The sequence below is a fragment of the Giraffa tippelskirchi genome, chromosome 1 (genome assembly GCF_054371585.1).
Source record: "Giraffa tippelskirchi isolate mGirTip1 chromosome 1, T2T-mGirTip1v1.2.pri, whole genome shotgun sequence".
Classification (NCBI taxonomy): domain Eukaryota; kingdom Metazoa; phylum Chordata; class Mammalia; order Artiodactyla; family Giraffidae; genus Giraffa; species Giraffa tippelskirchi.
In genome coordinates, this window is record NC_137275.1 from 102,360,371 (window position 1) to 102,377,775 (window position 17,405).

General features: G+C 42.5%; 2 protein-coding genes across 5 annotated transcripts in view; one reads left to right on the plus strand and one right to left on the minus strand.

Annotated features, from left to right (window-relative positions):
• The window catches only part of LOC145505508 (liprin-alpha-1-like), a 36,460-nt gene extending 36,157 nt beyond the window's left edge, over positions 1-303 (minus strand). For 2 of the 3 annotated variants that reach the window (XM_081487892.1, XM_081487921.1), the window contains exon 1: positions 104-293. The gene's annotated coding sequence lies outside the window, so the exon portion shown is untranslated. Of the gene's footprint in view, positions 1-103 lie in introns of all 3 variants that reach the window. The other variant, XM_081487856.1, reaches the window with a different exon arrangement.
• The window catches only part of LOC145505566 (liprin-alpha-1-like), a 488,322-nt gene that overhangs the window by 732 nt on the left and 470,185 nt on the right, over positions 1-17,405 (plus strand). Inside the window, exon 2 of one of the 2 annotated variants that reach the window (XR_014053139.1) lies at positions 28-711. The gene's annotated coding sequence lies outside the window, so the exon portion shown is untranslated. Of the gene's footprint in view, positions 1-27; positions 712-17,405 lie in introns of those variants that run through there. The other variant, XR_014053123.1, reaches the window with a different exon arrangement.

Genomic DNA, 17,405 nt, shown 5'->3' on the forward strand with positions numbered 1-17,405 from the left:
CCAAAACCCACACACGTGCATTTCCAGGGTCTCCACTTAGCCAGCTAGACAGAAAACCCAGCGTGGTGCAAACAAGCTGACAGACAAGCAGGAGAGGACTCACCGGCAGACGGCTTCGCTCAGGTCTCAGGTGGATCTCCGGGACCACAGCAGGAACCGGCGCTCTCAGCCCGTGGGCTCAGCAGCGCCCTCATTCTCAGGCGGGCGGCTCTGCCCTGACGGGCGCGGGAAAGCCACCAACTGCCCCAGGCTGACCTCACGCCGCTTCCACGGCTGTAGCCTGACCTCACCCAGCCACACCCCTTTTGGCGGAACTTCCTCTTCCTCTCTTGATTCCAGCCTGAGGCCCGGCCCTGGGCCCCGATTGGTCACAGCCCCAGTCCTGAGCCAATCACGGTGGCCAGGGAGGATGGAGCACACCGATTGGCCAGCTCCAGGTCATGGGACCATATTCCAGGTCCCGTGACCATACTCCAGGTCACGTGTGAGCTGCTCGCCCTGTGTCAGCGGTGGAGAGAGTGCTGTACCCCAAGAGCAGGGCTGAGAGTCCAGTCACTGTGTCCGTGTGCTCAGGGTCCTGGGACGTGCCTGCGCGTCCTCTCTACACACCGCTTTGTCCTCTGCAGACGGAAGATTCACGATAAACCTCTTCGCTTCGCAAGCGCTGTTGCACGAACCCACATTCAAGGGAGCAAGGCCTCCGGTTTGAAGGTAAGTTTGGAGATCCTCTCTTAACCTCCGGGCTTGTTTCTTGTATCCTGTTAGAATAATTTATTCAGTCTGAAAACCCCCAGGAGGACCACCACATGCTGCTTTGCGTATTCAGGATTCTTAGCTGTTCTGAGTAGAGGGCATGGCCCAGGGGCCTCCCAAAGGCAATGAATTTTGTCCAAGGAAGCACCTGAGAGGCTGAATCTCTGAGTCACTTTGCTGTACGCCTTAGACAAACAAATTATGGTAAATCAGCAATACCTCAATTTAAAGAAAAGATATTTCCTCATCAAAAATTGTTCGAATTTTGTCAAGTTTTTCTTTCAATTGCTGGTCTTCGTATGCAGTCTAATTGGCTTGGTGGTGTTTTGTGAGTTAGGGATCCAACTTACCTTCTCCTATGGATACAATATTGTCCCAATGGGACGATTCCTTTGTCCTTTCTCCTGGAAATGTCCTTTCTGCGTTTACATATTAAGAAGCTATTTTTCCAAATGCCAAGTATCGAGAAGTTCAGGTCTTTGGTAATTTGTACCCCAGAGGCTTGTTTCCACTTCTGTGTCTTCTCTTCGCATTTTACCATTGCCCATTTGTTGTATACACAAGTGCCCTCAGAGGGCTCTCTGCAGTGAACCGTGTATGTTTCTGTGAGGACAGAGGATGTGAGCACGGAGGAGAGGCTGAGTCCATAGTGACCATGTGACCATGCTCAGCAAGCCCAATATTAAGTCTGGCTGAGACTTTCTCAGGCAAGGTCTGTGTTTCTTCCTCTTGGTGTCTGGATACGCAAAAAGATGTTGGTGAATTGGGACGTGGGTCTCTGGGTCCAGCAGTGTAGAGATATACCTATGGCCTGCTTTTCCATGATATTTTCCTCCTGCGGGCTCCGCTGAGCTGGTGTAGAGAGATTTCTGCTAAAGGCTTGAGAGGTAGTCAATCCTTCTGCTTTTCATGCCCTGCCTCGTCCATACTTCTGTCATTTTTTTTAATGTAGCTAATTTTCAATGGTGTTAGCCCTTGTGTCATTGTGACACTCAGGCACCTGTGGTTTAATAGACCTCCAAGTTCCGGGAGCTCTTTGCCTGGTGCAGACATGGAGCACTCAGGGAGCAGTACCACATCTACACCCAGGGCTGTGAAACTCCTGGACCAGAGAGAAGGTTCTTGCCAGGAAGGCTGCATCCCTGCTGTGGGGGGTTCGGAGTTATCACTTCCGATTGCACATCCCCCGGGCCCTCGGTGCAGCCCCCACTCTGAGATCTGGAAAGGAGGTGGCTTCCCTCCCTGACACAGAACTAGTCTTTTCTGTCCTCGTCCTTGTCGCGTCCCATCTGGCTCCCAGGCTCTACCCTTGAGCCTCACCCACAGGATCAGGAGAGCCCAGTTCTAGAGGAGTGTCATACAAGGAGAGTCTCCTGGAGACACTCCATCCCCGGGCCTAAATAAGCACTTCTTCGGAGTTTCACAGCCCTGGGTGTAGATCCTGGGTTTGTGTCCATTTTACAGTTGAATATGTTGAGCCTCAGATCATTGTGTGATTTGCCCTGGATCACTGTGCGGGTCAGCGGGTGAGCTGAGATTTGAACCCAGACTGTATGTCTTGGAGGCCGTGACGATACAGGTGTTTCCGCTCCTCGGTTAATTTTATTTCAAGTTTTTTTTTTTTTTTTGATGCATTTGTATATGGGACTTTTCTGTTCTCTTATGCTTCCTATCCTGCTATATTGCTGAGTTTATTAGTTTTAATACTTCTTACTTGGTGGCGTTTTTAGGGTTTCATATAAATCCTGTCATAATCGAATAGTGACAGTGTAACTTCCTCTGTTCCAATGGGGATGCCATTTATTCCCTTTTCTGGCCTAGTTCCTCTGGGTAGGACACTTCCGCCACTATGTTGAACAAGATTGGTGAGAATGGGCATCCTTGTACTATTCCTGATCTTTTAGGAAAATCTTTCAGCTCTTTATCACTGAGTTGGATGTTAGCTGTGGGTTTGTCTTAACGTGCCCTTTAGGATGTTCCATGGATAACCACTGTATTGAGAGATGGTATCAGAATTGATGTTACACTTTGTTGAAAGCTTTTTCTGCCATTATTGAGAAGATCACATGATTTTAGTCTTCATTTTGCTCATATTGTGTATCACAGTAATTGATGTACAGATAATAAATCATGCTTGCAGGCCCAGAATAAATCCATTTGATCCTAGTGTATGATTCTTTTAACGTATGCTTCAGTTTGGCTTGGTAATACTTTTTTGAGGATTTTTACATCCAAGTACACCAGGGTCAGGGTTCTCTGGTGGTTCATATGGTAAAGAATCTGCCTGCAATGCGGGAGGCCTGGGTTTGACCCCTGGGTCAGGAAGATCCCCTCGAGAAAGGAATGGCTACCCCACTCCAATGTTCTTGCCTGGCAAATTCTGTGGACAGGGACCTGGTGGGCTATAGTCCATGGGTCACAAATAACTGGACATGACTGAGTGACTCACACTTACAAGAGTGCTTCTTGACATTTTTAATATCTACACTGAAGATTTTATCTCAGTCAAAAATTACAGTCAAAGGCAAACATGTCAAAAGTCCAAGAGTCCTTAGAATTAAATGACAATAAAACATAACAGATGAAAGCAAGAAGGACTCCACATATTTACTTTTCATAAGAATTTTAGCTCTTCCGAGGAATTCTCATTAAGCTGAATTAAAATGCAAGCTTTAGTTTAAAATCTTAACCTTTTTCGGTATTATGTTTCTATTTTGAGACTGAAAGTTCATTATTTATGTACGAGATATTAAGCAATGCTATGTAGCTATTAAAATCATATTTTCAAAAACTCGAATGACATTTATAAGCACTTATATTGGAAAAATAGCTAGGAATAGAAGATGATCCCGTATAGCTTTAAATGAAAGTACATATGTGTTGAATGATAGTTTTCAGATTGTATTTATTGATTTTTATTTGGAGAATAACTGCTTTACAGTGTTGGGTTGGTTTTCCTCATGCAATTCCACGAATAAACCATAAGTATATTATCCACTCTTTGGTGAGACTGCCTCCCAGTTCCTGGCATCCCACCCTCTAGGTCGTCCCAGAGCACCATGCTGGGCTCCCTATGTTATCCAGCCACTTCCCACTAGCTAGCTATTTTACATATGGTAGTGGCTATGTTTCAGTGCTACTCTCTCCATTTGTCCCACCCTCTCCTTCTCCAGCTGAGTTCACAAGTCCTTCCTCTACATCTGTGTATCTATTTCTGCCCTTCAAATATTCACCAGTACCATTTTACAAGATCGCATGCATATGCATTCATATACTATGTTTGTTGTTCTCTTTCTGACTGATGTCACTCTGTATCACAGTTTCTAGGTTCATCCACCTCAGTTCAACGGACTCGTATATGTTCCTTTCCATGGCTGAGTCGTATTCCTTTGCATGTATGTTCCACAACTTCTTTTTCCATTGTTCTCTTGAGAGACATTAGGTTGCTTCCATGCCCTGCCTATGTTAAATAGTGCTGCAATGGACATTGGGTACATATGTCTTTTTAGAGTTATGGTTTTCTCAGGGTGTATGGCCAGTAGGGGATTGTTGTGTCATATTGTAGTTTTATTCCTACTTTTTCAAGAAACCTACGTTCCTTCTCCATAGTGGCTGTATCCATTTACATGTCTACCAACATTGCAAGAGGGTTCCCTTTCTTCCATGTCCTGTCCAGCGATTATCATGTGTAGAATTGTTGATGATGGCCATTGTGACTGGTGTGAGGTGATACCTCATGTAGTTTTGATTAGCATTTCCTGAATAATGAGCGATGTGGAGCATCTTTTCATGTGTTTGGTGGCCTTCTTCCTGTCTTCTTTGGAGAAATTTGTTCAGGTCTTCTGCTCATTTTTCAATTGGTTGCTTTTTTTCCAGTATTAGTCTCGATGATCTACTTGTGTACTTTGTAGATAATCCTTTCCAAGGATTCCATAACGTACATAATTCCTCAGAACATACCTTAGTCTTTTTGGACGGAAGAACATCAAGTGCCTTCTTTGGTGTGTATGTATGTACATGGCATGTGTTTATTTTCATTGTGCAGATCTTGCCCTTATTCCATTAGATTTATCCCTGAGGAGTTCATAGTTTTTGATGACATTATAATCAAGGGTATTCTTTAAAATGTCAATTTCTGGTCTCGTTTAGTATGCTGAAGTACGGAGCATTTTTATATGTTGACCTTGTATACTGCAACGTTGCTGAACTCACTTTCATGCTTGTACCTCTTTTGTTGATTCATTTTCCACGTTAATCATCAGGTCGTCAGCAAGTACGGTTATATTGTTTTTTCAGTTCATATGATTTCGATTTCTTTTTTCTTGTCTTGTTACAGTGGCTAGGAGTTCCAGTACAGAGTTGAATAAAAGCCAAGAGAGCAGACATCCTTGCTTGGTTCCTGATCTTGAGGAGAAACACCATATGATGTCAGCTCTACATTTTTTGCAGATGCCGTTTATGAGGTTGGGGCAGTTTTCTTCCATTCCTAGATTGCTAAGATTTCCATATATAAATGATAAATATTGTCAGATGCCTTTTCTCTCTCTTTTGAGGTGAGACTGTGGTTTTTATTTTCAGTCCATTGATATGGTGAATTTCACTGATTTCTTCAAATGTTGGCCCAAACTTATGTTCTTGGGATAAACCCTACTTGTCATGCTACCTTGTACTTTTAATTGATTACTGATTTCCTGATGTGTCATTAAGGAATTTTGCATCTGTGTCTCTGAGGGATATTGATATTCTTGTAATATGTTTCTCTGGTTTGGATATCAAGAGAATTCTGGCCTCAGAATGAGTTAGGTGTTTCTTTCTTTACTATTTTGGAATAGTTTGTGTATAACCAGGATTTTCTTCATAACTGTTTGTTAGGATTCACTAGTAAGGCCATTTAGGATAGAGATTTTGTGCGTGTGGGTGTATGGGTAGGTAAGATTTCTAACTATGGATTTGAGTTTTAATAGATTGAGGTTATCTGTTTCTTACTGAGTGGCTTTCATAGGTTGTGTCTTTCAACAAAGTAGGGTATATTATCTAAGTTGCCTGAAGTTGTTCACAGTTTACCCTTTCCTTTCAGTGTCTATAGGATCTGTACTGATGTTCCCTCTTTGATTCTTGATATTGGTAGTTTATGTCTTCTCTTTTTTCTTCGTCACTCGGCTTAGTCATTTTTATTGATAGTTTGAAGAACCTGATTTTAGTTTTTTCATTTCATTTTGTTTCTCTGGTCTCTGTTTCATTGATTTTTACTCTTTCATTTTCTTCTTTCTGCTTGCTGTGGATTTCATTTGTTCTTTTATAAGTTCTTTAAGATAGAGTCTTAGAGGATCGATTCAAAATCTTTCTTCATTTGTGTAAGTATTTAATCCTATCAGTTTCCCTCCAGGTACTGATCTAGCCATGTCCCGTAGCTTTTTAGTATATTGTATATTCACTTTTATTCACTTCAACATATTTCCTGTTTCATTTGTGATTTCTTCTTTGACACATGAATTCTTTAGAAATATGCTACTTTGCTGATGTTTGGGAGACTCCTGGATATCAGGGGTTTTTTAATTTCTAATTTAAATCTGTTGAGATCAGAAAACATGCTTTGTATGATTTGAGTCACTTTAAGTATGCTGAGATTTGTCTGTCTTTTGAAGAATGTCCCGTATCCCCTTGAGAAGAGTTTTATCGTGCTTCTTGTTGGATAGAGTGTTCTATCAAATGTCAGTTAGATCAAGTTGGTTGATAGTGCTGTTTAAGAGGGTTCTCTGGTAGCTCAGATGGTACAGAATCTGCCTGGAATGCGGGAGACCTGGGTTTGATCCTTGGGTTGAGAAGATCCCCGGGAGGAGGGCTTGGCAACCCACTCCAGTACTCTTGCCTGGAGAATTGTTTAAAGGCTTCAACATCCTTACTGACCTTGGTTGGTTGTCTGTTTTGGCTTCCTTGTTCAATCAGTTATTGAGTCACGGAGAGGAAGACTGAGGTCCCTGACTGTAATCGTGGGTGTGTCTATTTCTTCTTTCAGTCTATTTCGTTGTTGTTTTCCTTATCTCTTCTTTTTAAAGCTATTTTTTAATACACTTAACTGACTTTGAAATTAGCAGATGTGTTGCTAAAGAAATTTAGAACACAAAGCGTTGAAACTAAAATTCAAGCTAGCCAGAGATATTTTTAGTGAGTAGAGTTAGGTCGATCCTTCAAACTTGTTCATGAGTCGTGCTCATTCTTTGTTGACATATTATGATGTATAAAAGCTATTTCAGAGAAGTAATGTGTAGTCATTACAATTTTATCATGGTTTGGTAGATAGGTTAAATTTATTGCCACAGATGAGTCATAGACTTTTAATGGTATAATTTCTTTGTATAAAATTTTGCCAGCAAATTTAAAAGGTAGCAAAGAAAAGATCAAATAATTTTGAAGTTATGATCAATACTGTTGTCTTTGGCTTAGCCTTTGAGATTATGTAATTGTTTAAAAATCCATTTTCAAGATGATGTAAATGGCCCTTGTGACTGCTTCCGTGGGTTTTTGTCCTCAATTGCTGCTGCTGCTGCTAAGTCGCTTCAGTCGTGTCCGACTCTGTGCGACCCCATATACGGCAGCCCACCAGGCCCCCCCGTCCCTGGGATTCTCCAGACAAGAACACTGGAGTGGGTTGCCATTTCCTTCTCCAATGCATGCAAGTGAAAAGTGAAAGTGAAGTCGCTCAGTCATGTCCGACTCTTCACGACCCCATGGACTGTAGCCTACCAGGCTCCTCCGTCCATGGGATTTTCCAGGCAAGAGTACTGGAGTGGGTTGCCATTTCCTTGTCCAGAGGATCTTCCCAACCTAGGGACTGAACCCAGGTCTCCTGCATTGCAGGCAGATTCTTTACCATCTGAGCCACCAAAGGTGCTGAGTACTCTGCAGATTGTAGATGCCACTGATTAATTCACAGAAATTCCTTGCTTAGGACTTTGCAGATGAAGTTACTGCTTAAAGATTACTTTTGTCATTTAAAAAAAGCAAAGTTAATATCTGATTTGAATGTGATTACTGTTTTAATTAATTTCCATTTATATGCACTATCAATTAATTCAATTAAAACATTGGGCTTTTAAAAAATTGAGTATCTTATACTGAAGTGAGTTTCTCTTTGTGCACGTGCTAACAAACTTCATGCATCTATCTGTGCGTCATGAATTGTTTTTTTTTCCCCTCCCTTCCTTTCTGCCTTCCTCATCTTTCTTTTATGTAAAGTGTAGTTGATTTACAATGTTATATTAGTTTCAAGTGTGTAACAGTGATTCAGAATTTTTTCTTTTTCTTTTTTTTTTTTTTACTGGCTGTGCTGAGTCTTTGCTGATGCACAGGCTTTTCCCTTGCTGCGGCAGGCGGGGACACTCTCTAGCGGTGGTTCCTCAGCTTCTCACTGCAGTGGCTTCTCTTGCTGTGGCTCCCGGGCTCTAGAGCACTGGCTCAATGGTTGTGGGGCATGGACTTGGTTGCTTCTTGGCATGTGGGATCTTCCTGGATCACGGATTGAACCCGTGTCTCCTGCATCAGCAGGTGATTCTTTGTCACTGAGCAACCAGGGAAGCCCTGATTCAGCAGTTTTACAGATTACACTCCATTTAAAGCTATTACAAAATAATGACTATATTTCCCTGTGCTGTACAATATATCTCTGTTGCTTAGCTATGTCATACATAGTCGCTTGTATGTCTTAACCCCATACCCCAATTTTGTCCCTCCCCAATTGTCCCTGAGATAAAGTTGTGAGATATATACATATACAGTGGACTATTACTCAGCCATAAAAGGAGAAAACTCTGCTATACAGAACAATGCGATCGACCTAGAGAGTCTTCTGTTCAGTGAAATAAGCCAGGGAAAGACAAATACTCTCTGCTGTCACTGACATATGGGATTTTTAAAGTGAAATAAACAAACATACCAATCACAGTTATAGACAAATGTCCTAGCAGCTCCCTGCCTCTCTTCATCCCGCTTCCCTTCCCGACTCTTTCCTTTGCTTTCCTCCCTGCTTCCTTCTGTGCTCTTCCTTCCCTTTCTCTCTCTGCTTTTCCTTTTTCTCCTCCTCTCTCTCCTTTCCATGCTCACTCTCCTTTCTCCCTCCACCCCATGCCTTTCAGTGACCATGTTGAGCCAAGGGGGTGTTGTTGTTGTTTTTCAGTCACTAAGTTGTGCCCAACTCTTTGTGACCTCATGGACTGCAGCTGTCAGGATGCTCTGTCCTCCACTATCTTCTGGAATTTGCTCAGATTTATGTCCATTGAGTCAGTGATGCCATCTAACCATCCCATCCTCTGCTACCCCCTTCTCTTGTGGCCTTCAATCTTTCCCAGCATCAGGGTTTTTTCCAGTGAGTTGGCTCTTCCCATCAGGTGGCCAAGGGGTAAATTAAGCTTATTTCTTTCTTTAGCACATTCACTGGAGTAACACATAGAACAGGCTCAGCATCACTAAGTTGGTCTGTTTCCTGAGCTGACTATCGTATTAACAGATCCCTACCAGAAAATGTGCTGTGTCCAGGAATCACTCAACTTTTTAACTTTCTAATCGCAAAGTGAATTCTTCCTTTTATATCTTAGAGGTCGGAGAAAATTACATCTTTGGGCTACTTTCCTTTTTCCAATTCACCTGCTTTCACATTTTAAGTATTTGATTTTACAGGTTTAAGCAAATCATGGGGCCGTGTGTGTGTGTTCATAATCTGAAATACATCACAACTTATCTTTGTTTCATGAAATGCCAGTTGAACACCAGATACTGTCATTTGGTCAATTTGTGATATATACAAGCTGTGCTTGTATCTATTTGCATTCATCAGGACAAGTATTTAAACTAAACTGGTGTGCTAGTTCAATATGACTAAGTTCCGTCAATTTTATCAGTTGATTACCTCATTTAGTGGGTGTTTTCATTTTTCTAAATAACTAACCTCAAAATTTAAAACTAACCTTGTCATTGGGAATCCAAAATTAATTTAATTTCTAACAAGAGCATGAGAAAGGGTGCAATTAGGATACTTGATAAAGTAAGTTTTAAATCAAAAAGATCAAATTTAAAACATAGAATGATAATCTGACAAACTGGGTTTAATAATTACTGTGAATTTTGACCCAATACAGATGTAAATATCGTGAAATATCTACACTTACACATGTCCACATCAATAAGGTTTATTGGCAGAAGTCTTTTGCAAGGTAATTTGATAATACATATTATAATAACTAGAGAAATGTGTATAAACTTCATGACTACCACAGGGAAGTAAACATTCCATCTTAAAAAACTGGGAAAATATCTGGGCATGAATACGTCCATTATGGTGTTACCTACAATAGTAATATATTAAAATCAACATAAACATCCAGCAATAGGAAAATGACCAAATAAATAAGAGTATCATGCAATTGATAGAATTTTGTATAGCCATTAAAGAAGTAAAAATCATGGAGGCTCTGTAGGAACATAGAACATTCCATACTAAAATGTTATATGCTGTCTGTGCTATCATTTAATTTATGTGAGAACCACAGAACTAGAACTATTTATCCAATGTGTGCTTAGGGAGAATATGTCAGACTCTGTGCTAAAAACAACAGGCAGAAGCTGGCATGTAAAACCTTTGAGTATTTAATAAGTGTTTATGTGTAGTTTGTTTAATGCAGTGCTTGCTGTGTTAGTTTGCTGGGGCAACAATATCGAAGCCCTAGAGACACCTACTGCCTCACACTTCTGGAAGCCAGAAGTCCACAACCAAGGTTCAGGCAGAGCTGACCCCTCCTGAGGGTCAGGATGGCATCTCCCCCACGCCTCGCCCGTCAGTGCTGGTGGTTTGGCGATAATCACGGGCGCGCCTGGGCTGCGGGAAGCACCACCCCCATCTCTGCCTTCGCCTTTATATGGTGTTCTCCCCGTGTGCTGGTCCGTCTCCGGATTTTTGCTTTTTTAAGGATACCACTCACAATGGATTGGGCCCACCCAAGCTTAGTGGTGAAGAAGTGCCTGCCAATGCAGGAGACTTAGGTTCAATCCCTGGGTCAGGAAGATCCCCTGGAGAGGAAAATGGCAACCCACTCCAGTATTCTTGCCTGGGAAATCCCATGGACAGAAGAGCCTGGTGCGCTACAGTTCATGGAGTTGCAAAGAGTTGGACATGACTTAGCAACTAAACAACAACGTGTGTGTGTGCTTGCTAAGTCACTTCAGTCATGTCTGACTCTGTGCAACCCTATGGACTAAAGCCCGCCAGGCTCCTCTGTCCATGGGATTCTCCAGGCAAGCATACTGGAGTGGGTTGCCATGCCCTCTTTCAGGGGAGCTTCTCGACCCAAGGATCAAACCCATGACTCTTATGTCTCCTACATTGCAGGCAGGTTTTTATCACTTTAATAGTAGGACTCAGTGCCCCCCGGGGAACCCTAGCAACAACAATGACCTCTAATTAAATCCATCCCCTCGGTAAAGATGCGCTCTCTAAATAAGGTCAGCCTCTGAGGCGCTGGCGGTTAAGCACTCCAGTAAATGAATTTATTGTGGATGGGGGTCAATTCAACCCATGACATTTAGGATACTATAACGTTTTAATAAATATTGGCTAATATTGTTACTATTCTTGCCAATAGTATTAAGAGCAGTAGTCAGAATATCATGAGATTGTGTGTTGTGAAACCAATCGCATTAACAAAATAGGATGAAAACCGTTGATTTTCTAGGGTGATAAGTTTCTAAGTAATCAGGAATTTTTTGTTTCCTTCTTCTGTTTTTCTCACCCTTATTTTAAAATTTTTACCATGCCTATCCTTCTATAGATTTCGCACTATTTAAAAAGGGGGGAAATCTAAAACATCTCTTAAATATTAATATAAGCAGTTGCCATTCAACCATAAATACAAATTCCCAGGCTTTCCTCTCTTTCCCATCTTCAAACAGTGTCTTTTTCGTCTCCAATAGAAACACACCTGTGAAAAGTCCAGCTCCCTGATGGAGGAAGACAGAGGCTCTTTTCTTTCATTCTGTCTTTAACTATTACTTGAAACAGCAGCCTTCTCAGCTGCCTTCGTGTCCATTCCGAGGACTCTCTTTACTTTCCGGCCACACCGTGCGGCATGTAGGAGCTCAGCTCACCAACCAAGGGTCGAACCCTTGCCCCCTGCACTGGAGGCGCGGTGTCTTAACCACTGGACCTCCAGGAAAGTCCCAGTTCTTAGAATGTTACTTCACCATCTCTGCTTTTCCTGGCAGGAAAAACAAGGCATAATGTTTAAATTTCTCTCATCTCTGCTGATGACTGTGTAGTGATTACAACGTACGTGTTACTGCCTGTGGACTGTTTGTAGGAAAAAGGCCCTCAGGCCAGGTGACAAAATCTTTGCCTGTTTTAAAGTTATTCTTTTCTGTCATGATCTTTTTAAATATTTGTTTTCCTCCAGGTATCTGGTCTGTTGGATTTCTGTCTTCCTTGTGTGTCACCATCCTTGAGTTAGGACCCAGTGTTTTGTTTTCAGGAAACAAAATCTTGGATTGTGTAGCTTTCAGATTAAGAAGAAATGAATGATAAAGGTAACCATCATTTTGGAGTATTGATGGGCCACTTTTAAATATATATATATATATAACTCATAGATTATTCAGCTAAAATTTTTATAACTTATTTTATTTTATTTGACCATGCTGGTCTCCGTTGCTATGCGGGCTTTTCTTGTTGCAGAGAGAGGGCGCTCCCCTCTGACTGCAGAGCCGGGCCCTGGGCTCGCCGCTCAGTGTTCGGGCCCCAGGGTCCAGAGCACAGGCTCAGTACCGTGGTGTACGGACTGTTGCTCCAGACGTATGGGATCTTCCTGGACCAGTGATCGAACCCGAGTCTCCCGCACTTGCAGGCAGATTCTTTACCCCTGAGACATCTGGGAAGCCCCCAGGAAAGAAATTTTAAATTAAAAATGTATTGTTTTCACCTCATAAGATACAAACTGTCTTATTAAAATAGTAAGACTCAGTATTAACACGAGGGTGAGGCAGAAGCCACAGTCCCTGGGACCGTAGTCATGAGCCCTTCTGTCTGGCCCTGCTCCTGATATCTCAGGGTCCCTACAGTTTTAGAAAGACATTTCATGTGCAAGAAAACAGAGGATCCGTTAAATGAATTATTATTCATCCAAATGATGGGATGCCTGATGATCATTAAACACTGCGTTAAGGACAATATTTCATGGAAAATGTTCACGATATATCAAGTGAAAGAGTAAGCTAATAAATATAATACAGATTCGATTTTCTGCAATAATGATTAAAAAGTGTGGAAGTGTATACGTCAAACTTAAACCATCATTGTTTCTAGGCAATGGCACGATGGAAAAAGCTTTGTGATTTTAGCATTTTATCGTTTCTTTAGATGAACATGCACTGATTATGAAATTGGGTGGACTGAAGTTGGGGTCTGTTATAATGTTGAGGGGTGAGGTAAAGCCATTATATAAAGAATCTTGAATATATAACACACTGGAGTATTAACACCCATTCATTTGTTTAATCACTTAACCATTAATTCATTTAACAAATACTTTCTACCCTTTTACTCTATGATAATCACTGAGGAAGGGCTTCCCAGGTGGCTCAGTGGTAAAGAATTCTCCTGCCAATGCAGAATCCCCTGGGTCAGGAAGATCCCCTGGAGTAGGAAATGGTAACCGTCTCCAGTATTCTTGCCTGGAGAATGCCATGGACATGGAGCCTGGCGGACTACAGTCCATGGGATCTCCTATGAGTCGGACGGGGCTTAGCGAATACACAACAACAAAAAGTCATGGTGGAGGCCACCACGGATATACAACAGTGAGCAAAACAAACTCTCCCTGCCCTTAAGGAGCTTAGTGGGGAAAAGGAGAAGTAATAAGAATCACCCAAGTACATGTATAATTATATCCATGATAAGTGCAGTGAAGGAAAGGAATAATGCTATGAGGGTCCATGGCAGGAATGCAATATCCATATTAAAATTTTAAATTATTATCTAATCAAAATATATAGTGCCTCCTTGTGTGTGTGTGTGTGTGTTTGTGTGTGTGTGCGCGCGTGCTGTGTATTGTACGTTGTCACCAGCAGCAGCATCTCAAGTGAATACTCCAAAACTAGGAAAAGGAAATTCTAGCGAAAATATCTAGAAATACCAAAAGAGTGTGAAAATTCTTCAAAAGTAATATTGAAAAAAAAAATATTGAACCTTTGCATGATGAATCCTGGATAATTGCCTGAAGCTCTTAGTGGTGGACCCCTGAAGATTTAGTTTTCCACCATGCTCTTATCATGCATGCATTTTCCCTCAGAAGCTGAAAGATGAATCTGACAAGCTCTGGATAACACTGGCTAAGACTCTACACTTGCTGGTATGGGAAGGCGACATGACTTAGTCCCTGTTATCATCAGGTCTCCTATTAGGCAGCCTCGGCAAGGAGTCTGGATAGATCAACGTGTCAGGCTGCGTGCTTGGTGATGATTCAGACTGGGGTTGAGTTGAAGTCGCCACTCAAACAACTGGGAGTGTACAGCCATGCACAATTCCATTTAAACTGCAGGAAAAGTGAGCAGAGGGATAGGGTTTTGAACCCTGGCCCAGGTGGCATTGTGGTCAAGAATCCGCCTGGCAATGCAAGCGACACAAGGGACCCGGGTTCAATCCCTGGGTCAGGAAGATCCCCTGGAGGAAGAAATGGCAGCCTGCTCTACTATTCTTGCCTGGAGAATCCCATGGACAGAGGAGCCATGGGCTGCAGTCCATGGATCACAAAGAGTCGCACACGACTGGGCAACTAAGCACAGCACAGCACTAGAGCCCGGGAGCTGCCACTGCTGAAGCCCGTGCCCCCTAAAGCCCATGCTGGGCAACAGACGAGGCCCACACACCACTGTCAGAGAGTAGCCCCTGCTGTCTTAGCTAGAGTAAACCCGAGTGCAGCTACAAAGACCAACTCAGCAAAATATGTATAAATAAATAAAATTAAACAAGAAGGGCTTCCCCAGTAGCTAAAGCAATAAAGAGTCCTCCTGCAATAAATACAGGAGACACAGGAGATGTGGGTTTGATCCCTGGATTGGGAAGATCCCCTGGAGAAGGAAGTGGCTACCCACTTCCATATTCTTGCCTGGAGAATCCCTACAGACAGAGGAGCCTGGCAGGCTACAGTCCATAGGGTCACAAAGAGACACGACAGGGCACATTCAAGAAAGAATCATGACAAGTAGAGAAATGAAAAAGTGAGATGGTGCTACCACGCCTAGGAGACCAGGGTAGAAAGAACAGGTCCTCCGGGATCATGTCAATGCAACCATATGTCTGGCTTACACTGTTCACTCGTGGCGGGATCTGAACCAAGTCACTTAGCTTTCTGTGCCTTCAGAGACTCAGCTTTAAAATTAGAGAAATAGCCACCACCTTTATCATTTGGTTCTTTGAGGAATGAAGGAAATAGAGCTTGCACCTTTCCTAGCCTAGGACCTAGTACCGGAATGATACACTCTCCTCCCTGAGAATGAAACAGGTGAACGTGCAAACCCCAGCTTCTAGGATTGCTTCTCTGAGCTTTGCTCAACCTCGGTTGTTTAGTCACTGACTCCTGTCAGACTCTCTGCAATCCCACATACTGTAGCCGGCCAGGCTCCACTGTCCATGGATCCTTCAGGCAAGGATACTGGAGTGGGGTGCCATTTCCTTCTCCAGCTGAACCCCAGTGCTCACATCTATAAAGTGGGGATGAAATATTCTCACAGAGAGTTACTGAGAAGACTACAGAAAACTATGTGTGTAGCTTCTGGAAGAGGCTCATCAATGCTAGATCTTCCCAGTGTTTGACATGTGCTAGACCTCCGATGAGCATTTATCAAACTTAGTTGAATCACTCTGTTGTCATTAAGGCTCCCCCCTCCCCCCTGCCCTGCCAAAGGCTTTAATATTTTGGTCAATTGGACTTTAATGGTCAATTGAGTTTATGAGGCAGTTACTTAAAATCCATAGCATTGCAACCCAAATACCCAAGGATAGAAGTGATGTAACCTACCAGCCACTTGTTGTGAGCTTTGCTTAGGCTCTGAAGTGCTAGTTATCAGAGCCCTATCTACGCTCCCGTCCCCAACGCTTGGAGATACTCAAAGCTCCTTGAAGCCAACAATCGTCTTCTTTCTCTTTTTTGCATATTTCCATGACTGTTACATTGTCTTCTTCACATTTAAAGATGAAAAAGTCCTGCTGTTTATTTGCTGTTTATTTGTCTTAGTCTCCCGTGTGATTAATTGTTCCCTCCGTGTAGCAATATTTTTTTTCCAGTCCTATAGTTATGTAAACCAGAACTGCTTTTAAACATGTGGGGTTCATTTTATTGCCATTCATTTCCATTTAAATGACTATGGGACAGGAAAACTATGTCGCCAGCCAACTATCAGTGGCGGTGAGATTGCTGTGTGGGGTCACATCTCAAAAACCGCCAGGAGCTTGGGGAAGAGTGACGACAACGCCCACGATGAGCGAGGGGGAGGCTTACAGCCGCCTCCTCACCTGCGCAAGCGGTTCACGGGCTCTCCGCAGCCACAGCTCGGCGTCCCGGGGAACGTTTGGGGGCGCCCACGATGAGCGAGGGGGAGGCTTACAGCCGCCTCCTCAACCTGCGCACGCGGTTCACCGGCTCTCTGCAGCCACAGCGCGGCATCCCGGGGAACGTTTGGGGGCGTAAAAGGACCTCTGGTTGTCAGGGTGAGTGGGGGGCGAGGACTGATATGGAATACGGGGTCCAAGGGATCCAGACTTTTCTTCCTCAAAGAACAAAGGACGTTCCTATATTCTGAGAGCTTTTGAAATGTTCCCGTGGATGTCCGGGAAGGTGGCAAACGTGTTTATAATCTTATGAGCCTAGAATCTAACCACCCTTCACAGACAAGTCTAAATTATCTCTTCACACTTTTAACCACTCAATTCTCCAGAAGCACAATATCTGTATAAACTGATGTAAACTTTTACTGTGGTTCATAACTTTACTGAGTCAGTCATTCACTGTTTTGGAAAACCTCAGTATTTTCCAGATGCAACAACCAACACAATAAACCTTCATTAGTTGTGTAAATATGTCTAAATAGATAATTCTATGTCTAAGTGTAAATATTTGACAATTACATTTTGTCTCCTAGCATGGTCAAGACTAAATGTTCCTGTATTAAAATCTGTGTCATATTATTACTGCTCTAAAGCACAGTAGTGTTCTCTTATTTCTCATAATTATGATATTACATCTTAAAATTATATGGTACAAAGCTCATATTAGCTATGAACTTTACTGCATAAGAGTAAAAGAGATAGTATGAAATATTTGCTATAAAAATGACATTGGTTTGGGTAGTGTTAAGAACCACTGGTGTAATAGAAGCTTATAATAATGAACTAGTATCAGCACAAATATTTCATGCATCTCCATGTATTTTACTAACGATTCCTGACACACATGAACTGTAGTGTAAACAGGATGTTTGTGAATTCCTCCTGACTGGAAGAAGACTTGTTTTCAAGATTATACCATAAGTGAAAGTACAAGTCGCTCAGTTGTGTCCGACTCTTTGTGACTCCATGGATATTCCATGGAATTCTCTAGGCCAGAATACTGGAGTGG